We start from the raw sequence: 8,512 nt of genomic DNA, 5'->3' as shown, positions 1-8,512 counted from the left end.
CCCCCTAACCCTGCTCTCTGTCAGCTGGAAGCCATTCCCCCTCGTCCAGGCACTCCAGGCTCTTGGAAATAGTCTCTCTCCATCTTTTTTGAAGGCTCCCATCAGGGCCTGCCCTCCTGCAAACCTCAGCCTGGGTCCCTCCTCAGCCTCTCCTGGGAAGCCAAGACGGTGGAGCCACCCCTGAGCTTGGAGAAGGACACACAGATGCCCCCCCCCTGCCCAACCAGGGGCCTGGCAGTGGGTTTTTCTGTGCAAAATATCTCTGTATTTTGATAAATCTTCCCCAGCAGCTCCCTAATTCTCTGCAGCCTCAACATGTCCCCCTGGAAGTGTCCAAGGCCACGCTTGGAGCCACCTGGGCTAGTGGAAGGTGCGGGGGGTGGCCCTGGATGGGCTTTAAGTCCTCTCTCAACCCAAACCGTTGTGGGATTGAGTGATTCCCTGTTTCCCCTCGTGACCCAGATGTTTCTGGAGGCGGTCACAGGGGTGCAGGTCGAGGTTCCCAGTGCCCTCTGCCCACAGTGACCCCCCGCTCCGGCACCCAGACATTCCTGCACCCACTGCCAACAGGAAATATCACCGGGAGACATGAGCCACCTGCTGGGGGAGACAGCCTGGAAAACAAGCCCTGCTGCTGCAGAGGAGAGTGTGCCTGGGAAATGCTTCCAGGCTGGAGCTCAGCCATGGATGGGCTGTTCCCGGCTCGTTCCCCACCCGTGGGATTCCAAAGGCATGGCTGGCTGGGTGGTCATGTCCTGCGTGTGCTTCCAGCTTCTCCTTGGTCCTGGAAGAGAGAGGAAGCACAGAGATTAATTTCCACTGGCTCCTAAACCCCACCCAGGGCTTTGGTTCTCCCTGGGGAGTTGGCAGCGCTCCAGAATCCCGTAGTTGGGTGGAAAGAGGAGTGATGTGGATGGTTCCCTTCTGTCACCTTTGCTAAAAAATGAAATGTCACTAATAAGGGAAGCAGACCCTCAGCTGATGAGCCCTGCCCTATCTCCCATGAAGTGATGGAAACTTCCCAGCTCGTTTTGGGATCTTCACTGAAAGACTCCCAGGTTCATTTCTTCTGGACCTGAGTTATGTTTGTGCTCCAAACCCATTCCCTCATCCTCCATTCTCACTGGAAAGCAAAGTGCCCCCTGGTCCTGGCACAGGCTCCCAGGGCTGTGGGTGGAGGAAGGTGGAGTTCCTGGTGTCCCTTGGTTCTGGTCAAGGGACGTGCTTGTGGCTCCATCCCCGCTCCAACAGGATCCCACTCCCAAAATTCACTCCCTCCCACCCACCTGCACATCCCACAGCACCCCAGCTCCTCCATTCTCGTTGTTGGGATGATGTGGGGTCCTTGCTGTCCTGCCTTTGTGGGGACAGGTAGGAATCCTACACCTTTTTCCCAGGGATGGCTGAGGGGGAGTCCATCCCACGGCACTTTTCCTGCTGTCCTCAGAGGCTGACGCTAATCACAGTCATTAGCAAACAAGCTGCTCTCCAGGGCATGTTGTGCTGAGAGATGTTCTCAGCACCATCCAGGGCTTCCTGTCCCTCCACAGTAAATCATGGAAGCTCCCACAGAGTCACTGGAAGCAAAAGAAATCCCAACCTTTGGTGTTTGCTGGAGGCTGTGCAGATCCATCATCCCCCAGGGGTTTGTTATCAGTGTTGAGACTTCTACGTTGCCATTTGGCTTCCAAGAAAGAGGAACCATCAAATCTAAAGAAGAGGAATGAAACTCTCACTTCAGAAAGGACATGGAGGGGCTGGAGCATGTCCAGGGAAGGGAATGGAGCTGGGGAAGGGTCTGGAGAACATGAGGAGCAGCTGAGGGAGCTGGGGGGGTTCATCTGTAGTAGAGGAGGCTCAGGGGGGACCTCATTGCTCTCTGCAACTCCCTGACAGGAGGGTTGAAAGGGTGAGAGGGAATGGCCTCAAAGTGCCCCAGGGCAGGTTCAGAGCAGAGAGCAGAAACAATTTGGCCCTGCAGGAGTGGTCAGGCCTTGCAATGAGTGTCCCAGGGAGGTGGTGGAGTCCCTGTGTGTGGGAGTGTCCCAGAGGGGTCTGGATGTGGCCCTTGGGGACAGGGATTAGGGATGATCCTGGTGGTGCTGGGGTGGCACTGGATGATCCTGGAGGTCTCTCCCAGCCTGGATGATCCAGGGATTCTGTAAAATCCGGTGTGTTTTCCCTCTCCACGCTCCCGCTCGGTCCAGGACAAAAAGGACCGGGTGTGAGACTCCCCCAGCCCTGACCCCGCCGTGGGACTGGGAAGCAGCAGCTCAGGGAGGGTGCTGGGGCTGAGCAAACACCCCAGGGTGGTGCTGCAGGGCCACCCTGACCCCTCCAGCAGCTCCACCCGGCTCTGGCCGTGCCCATCCCGTCAGGAATCCGTCTGTGCCCAAGGCAAGACCAGCCAGACAGGCCTGCTGGCATTTCGAGCTCCCCACTGGCTTTGGCTCTCAAAAGGATGGGGCTTTAAACCTCTTGGCCCCATTTTTTTCCCCAGGAGTTGAGGTTCAGCTGGAAAACAGCCCCATCATCCTGGGCTATACAGGAATGTGGGAAGGCTCACAGGGAGTTTCCCAGACCTCTCTTTCCTCCCCCCCCTCGTCCTTTCTCTCTCTGGGAGCCCTCAGGTCTCCTTTCTCCCAACCAGTAGCTCCCTGCTGCTGCTTTTCTTCCCCTTTCTGCACTTGTTGGCCAAAGGTGGGGCTCCCTAACGAGCTGCTGAGACTTTTGGAGCTCTGGGTCTTATCCAGAAAAAAAAATTAAAAAAAAAAAGGAGCAGCTGGAATCCAGTCCCACAGCAAGATTTATGGAGCTGTCTGAGCACAGTTTAACAGCAGGAGCTGCTGCTGCTTCACCCCTGGGATGCTGGGGCTTGGCCAGTCCTCCCTCCTGCTTCCCATGGCAGGAAAAAGCAGCTGGATTCAGGCTGAGCCTTCCCCCCCTCCCTCAGCTGCTTTTCAGCTGTTCTGGTTGCACAAAGGAGCTGTCTGGGGCTCGGAGTCTGACTGAAATCAGGGATGTTGCAAGACGTGGCCGGTGTTGTGTTGATCCCAAAAGGGGATTTGGCCGGGAAGGGGTGGAACTCGGGCTGTTTTGCCATGGAGAGAGGGTGTATGAATGGCACAAAACACCCATGCCCAGCTGGCAGAACAGGATAGAAGAGGCTGGGGCAGGAAGGTGCGAGATGAAAGATAGGGAGGTTGCCTCATCCAGCATCCTCTTTCCTATTCCTGGCGACTTTCCTTCCCCATCCTTTCTCCAGAAGGGTAAAGCAGGACGAGCAGGGGTGGAGGTGTGTCCTGAGCAGGGACACACAGCCCACAGCCTTTTTCCTCTCAGGGCCACAGTGGGATTTTTGAGATGTCCCCGTGTAGGGCAAGAGTTGGACTGGATGATCCTTGGGGGCCCCTCCCAACTCAGGACATTCCATGGTTCTTCTGGTGTGATGGAGCCCAAACACATCAAGGGACACCAGGACACTTCTGACAGCCACTGAGTTCAAAAAATGACAGATTTACCACCAATAACCAAAACCCAGACCAGGCCCACAATCTCCAACACCTCCAGCAACAAGCACCCTCCCAGAACAGCCTTGAGGGTTTATTTTGTTCCCCCCAAAAAGAGCCTTGATGGTTTATTTTCCTCCATTCCAGAAGAGCCCTGATGGTTTATTTTCTTCCCTTCCAGAACAGCCTTGAGTGTTTATTTTATCCTCCCCCCCCAAAAAAGACCCTTTATTGTTTATTTTCCTCCATTCCAGAACAGCCTTTATGGTTTATTTTCTTCCCTTCCAGAACAGCCTTGATAGTTCATTATGTTCCCCCCAAAACAGCCTCGGTAGTTTATTTTGCACCCTTCCAGAACAGTCTTGATGGTTTATTTTGCTCCCTTCCAGAAGAGCCTTGATGGTTTATTTTCTTCCCTTCCAGAACAGCCTTGATAGTTTATTTTGCTCCCTTCCAGAACAGCCTTGATGGTTTATTTTCTTCCCTTCCAGAACACTCTTGATGGTTTATTTTGCTCCCTTCCAGAACACTCTTGATGGTTTATTTTGCTCCCTTCCAGAACACTCTTGATGGTTTATTTTGCTCCCTTCCAGAACACTCTTGATGGTTTATTTTCTTCCCTTCCAGAACACTCTTGATGGTTTATTTTGCTCCCTTCCAGAACACTCTTGATGGTTTATTTTCTTTCCTTCCAGAACAGTCATGACGGTTTATTCTGTTCCCCCTTCCCCAAACAGTCTTTATTTTGTTCCCCCCCAAAACAGCCTTGGGGGTTTATTTTGTTTCCCCCTCAAAAAATAGCCTTGATTGTTTATTTTCCTCCCTTCCAGAACAGCCTGGATGGTTTATTTGGCCCCTTTTGACCCCACCGAGCCTTCCCCCCGTCCCCTGCCGGCTACAGGAACGTGTCCCGGCCGCTTCCCCCCGCGGCTGGAGCCTCCCCGGTATCCTGTTCCTGCACCGCCGGGACACTCCCTCCCGCGTAATTTGCTGTGATTATTCGCTCCAGGCAACGAGGGGAGAGGCCCCTCCTCCCCTCTGCTCCTCAAATAGTTAAAAGCAGTGGTCAGCCACCAGCAGAGCCACCGCTGACACCGGTGCTGCCCCCGGCACGGGAGCTCTGCAGGTGAGTGATCCATTGCAGGGATGCTGTGACGCTGCCCGGGCTGCCTGAAAAGTCTCCTCTCCATAGTGACAAGTAGGTTGAAGTTTTATTTTGAGGTTTGTTTTTTTTTTTTTTTTTTTTCCCCATTATTTGGGATGCGTTTGCTAGAATTTTAATTTTTTTTTTTTTCCCCCCCTGAAAATCAGCTCTGGTCAACGTTCAAGCTGCTGACAATTTTTATATATTTAATTTTTTTTTAATTAGCCAGACATGGCATTAGAGCGTGGCTCTGTGGGTGGTTCTGTGTTTGAGGATGTGTTTGCGTGCTCAGAGAGAGGAGAAGTTTAGGAAAGCTCCCCTGTGTGCGTGGATTCACGGCTGTGGCTGATGGGTATTTATGACAGGTGATGGAATCATGGAAAGGTTTGGCTTGGAAAGGATGTTGAAGATGATCCAATTCCAACCCCCTGCCACGGGCAGGGACACCTTCCACCAGCCCAGGTTGCTCCAAGTTTATCCAACCTTGGCCTTGGACACTTCCAGGGATCCAGGGGCAGCCAAAGCTTCTCTGGGAATTCCATCCCAGTCCCTCCCCACCCTCCCAGGGAAGAATTCCTCCCCCAAATCCCACCTATCCCTGCTCCCTCTCGGTTTGATTCATCTTCGTATGGGACACCCACGGTCAAAATGGAAAACCCAAGGCCAGGCTGTGGAAAATGAGCGGAGAGAGGGGATGTGGTGGGAAGGAACTGAGTCCCACCATGGATCAGCAGGGGCTGATTTTCCAACCTGTTTGTTTGGAGCCTGGAGCAGCTCCAAGGGGGCATCTTCAGCTCGGCACGGAGCACATCCCAAGATCCCAGTGGTGGTGGGGTCACAGGGTGGACCCGCTGACCGTGGAGACCCTTCCCAACCCCCGGGATCTTCCCAGCCCTGTGTGCCTTTGGGATGAGGTGTTATATTTTTATTTCACAGATAAATTTAGATTCCACAGTTATATGTATATTTTTTTATGTGTATTTTTATATTTCTATATATATTTTTATTTATATGTATATTTATATATTTGTATTTATACTTCAATTTTACTTTTATATTTTATATGTCTGTTTTATTCCATATTTATCATTATAAATATAATGTCATGTTACAATTATATTTCTGATTTATAATTATAATTTACATATATCTATGTATAGAATATTTATATGCAATTTAAAATGTATACCTTAGTATGTCATTTAATTATAGATTAATAATGTATGTAATTGTTATAATGATAATTTGATTTTATATTAATATTTTAAATTTCTGTTTTTATTTATATCAATATTTTATTTTTACATTTTAGTTTTATTTTATCTTTATATTTAATATATTTATATTACATTATATTAATATTTCATAGTTTATATCTATTTTATTTTGTTATATGTTTATATTTCATATTTTATTTTAATTTTATTTTATTTTTGTTATATATTTATATATTTCCATATTCATATTTATATAATTATACTTTATTTTACATTAGTTTTGATTTTAAAATTTATTTTTTTTATATAATTGGGGCTATCTTATTTTTATATTTTTAATTTATATTTATATCTGTTTTAAATTTAAATTTGATATTTATATTTTCTGTTGTTCATTTAAGATATTTTAAGTGCCTAGCCGGCTTTTAAGGAGTCTCACTGTTTTAGAGCAGAAAACACTGAATTCCTTAGAAAGTTTTTATATTCAATTTTAACCCTCCAAAAATTTATGCACATCCCTGAAGGACCAGCCCCGCTCTGGTGGTGGCAGGAATTGGGGAGCTCTTGGAATCCCACAACGATTTGGGTCGGAAAGGACCTTAAAGCCCATCCAGGGACACCTTCCCTGTTTGCTCCAAGTTTATCCAACCTGGCCTTGGACACTTCCAGGGATCCAGGAGCAGCCACAGCTTCTCTGGGGAGGAGACTCCAAAGGGCTCATGGAGCTGTGATTCCCAACCAGAGATCATCTTCCCAAACATGGGAGGGACCATCCCTGGAGCCCTTTCCTGTTCCCAGGGGTCTGGGGAAGAGCTTGGGGTGCCCCATAAACTGGGGGGTTCTGGAGAACATCTTGTTGTCAGAAAGTCAATTTACTCTCAGTCAACCTTCTCCAGAAGGAAACCTTCACCTGGGGTTCAGCCAAGGGATAATCCAGCTTTTATAATCCAGCTTTTACCACGCTGTGCCCTCTGGAAGGGGAACACCAGGACACATCCACGCCTCAGGAGGGTGGTGGTCACTCATTTCTGGGGCAGACAAGTGGCTGCAGAGGGACAGTTGCCAAGGGATGGGGGGGACAGGACACAGGGAATGGCTTCCCACTGCCAGAGGGCAGGGATAGGTGGGATATTGGGAAGGAATTGCTGGCTGGGAGGGTGGGCAGGCCCTGGCACAGGTTGGGCAGAGAAGCTGTGGCTGCCCCTGGATCCCTGGAAGTGTCCCAGGCCAGGTTGGAGCAACCTGGACCAGTGGAATGAGATGATCTTTGAATTCCCTCCCACCCCAAATGATTCCATGACTTTCTGCAGCCAGACTGGGCTGGGGCAGAGGGAGGAGGAGCTTTGTAATCCATGGGCAGCTTACCTGGAATCAGGAAGGAATTTTGCCTCTTTGTTTTTGTTATATAGGAAAAAAAAAAATAAAAACAACCCTGGCTGGCTAAAAGCTCTGCTCCACCTGCCCCACGTGCTCCCACGCTGCCAGTGCTGCTGGAATTCCTTGTATTCCCCTGGGACACGTCCAGCTCCCGTGTTGTGGTTGTAAATCTCCACAGTCCTCCAGGACTGTGGATCCCAAATAAACTCCCCACTTGGCTATTAATAGATTCCAGGCAGAGCAGTCACGAGCCAGGCAGGGTAAACACAGCCATTAACAGGTGATGCCTGCAAGAAGGAGGAAACCTAACCAGGAATAGCCAACCTTAATCATCCAGGATGTTCAGGCAATTCCAGACACTCCAGTGGTCGGGTGATGGTCTCGGCAAGGGAGGAAATGCCTGACTTCCCTGAGTCAGGAGCAGTGAACATCCCAGCGTGAGGCACGAGGAGAGCAGATCAGACACCTCCTGCCAGCCAGGGATGCCAACTGTCCCGAGCTGGGGGTCAGGGCTCTCTGTTTTCCAAGGATAACCCAAGCAAGCATCTTGGGAGTGACTGGCAGGAAGAGGAGCAGCTCTGAGGGAGCTTCCTGGAGCCTCCACCGGAATCTTTGCAGAGTTTTTTTTATTCTGTTAGTCACGGCGAGCTCTTTAAATGGGCTCTTGCTTGAGCTGGAAGGGAGAGGTCAAAGCCTCAGGTGTTGTAAAACCACCAGAGCTCCACTTGCAATCCCTGAGGGGATGTTTGTACAGCCCCTTTGGAATGGGTTGGGTTGGAAGGGACCTTGAAGACCATCCAGTGCCACCCCCTGCCACGGGCAGGGACACCTTCCACCAGCCCAGGGTGCTCCAAACCTGGCCTTGGACACTTCCAGGACTTGAGGAGTCCACAACCTCCGTGGGCAACCTGTGCCAGGGCTTCCCCACCAGGAAAGGGAAGGACTGTAAATCAGCAGATTTGCATGTCTGGGATGAAACTCGTGGCTTGTATTTATTTACAGCTGGGCCAGATCTCCTGGGCAGATTTGAACAAATCTTTTCTAAGATTATCACAGGCTTCCCAAAGAAGGGGATTTCTGAGAGCCAAAAGTTACAGACGGATTTCCATCAAAGTTGGAAAATTGTTGCTGCCAAAAAAAAAAAAAAAAAAAAAAAAAAAAAAAAAAAAAAAAAAAAAAAAAAAAAAAAAAAAAAAAAAAAAAAAAAAAAAAAAAAAAAAAAAAAAAAAAAAAAAAAAAAAAAAAAAAAAAAAAAAAAAAAAAAA

Source organism: Empidonax traillii, unplaced genomic scaffold (genome assembly GCF_003031625.1).
Source record: "Empidonax traillii isolate 1590-97213 ecotype Southwest subspecies unplaced genomic scaffold, ASM303162v1 scaffold1764:size158975, whole genome shotgun sequence".
In the NCBI taxonomy this organism is placed as follows: Eukaryota; Metazoa; Chordata; class Aves; order Passeriformes; family Tyrannidae; genus Empidonax; species Empidonax traillii.
This window is presented reverse-complemented; position numbering follows the sequence as displayed.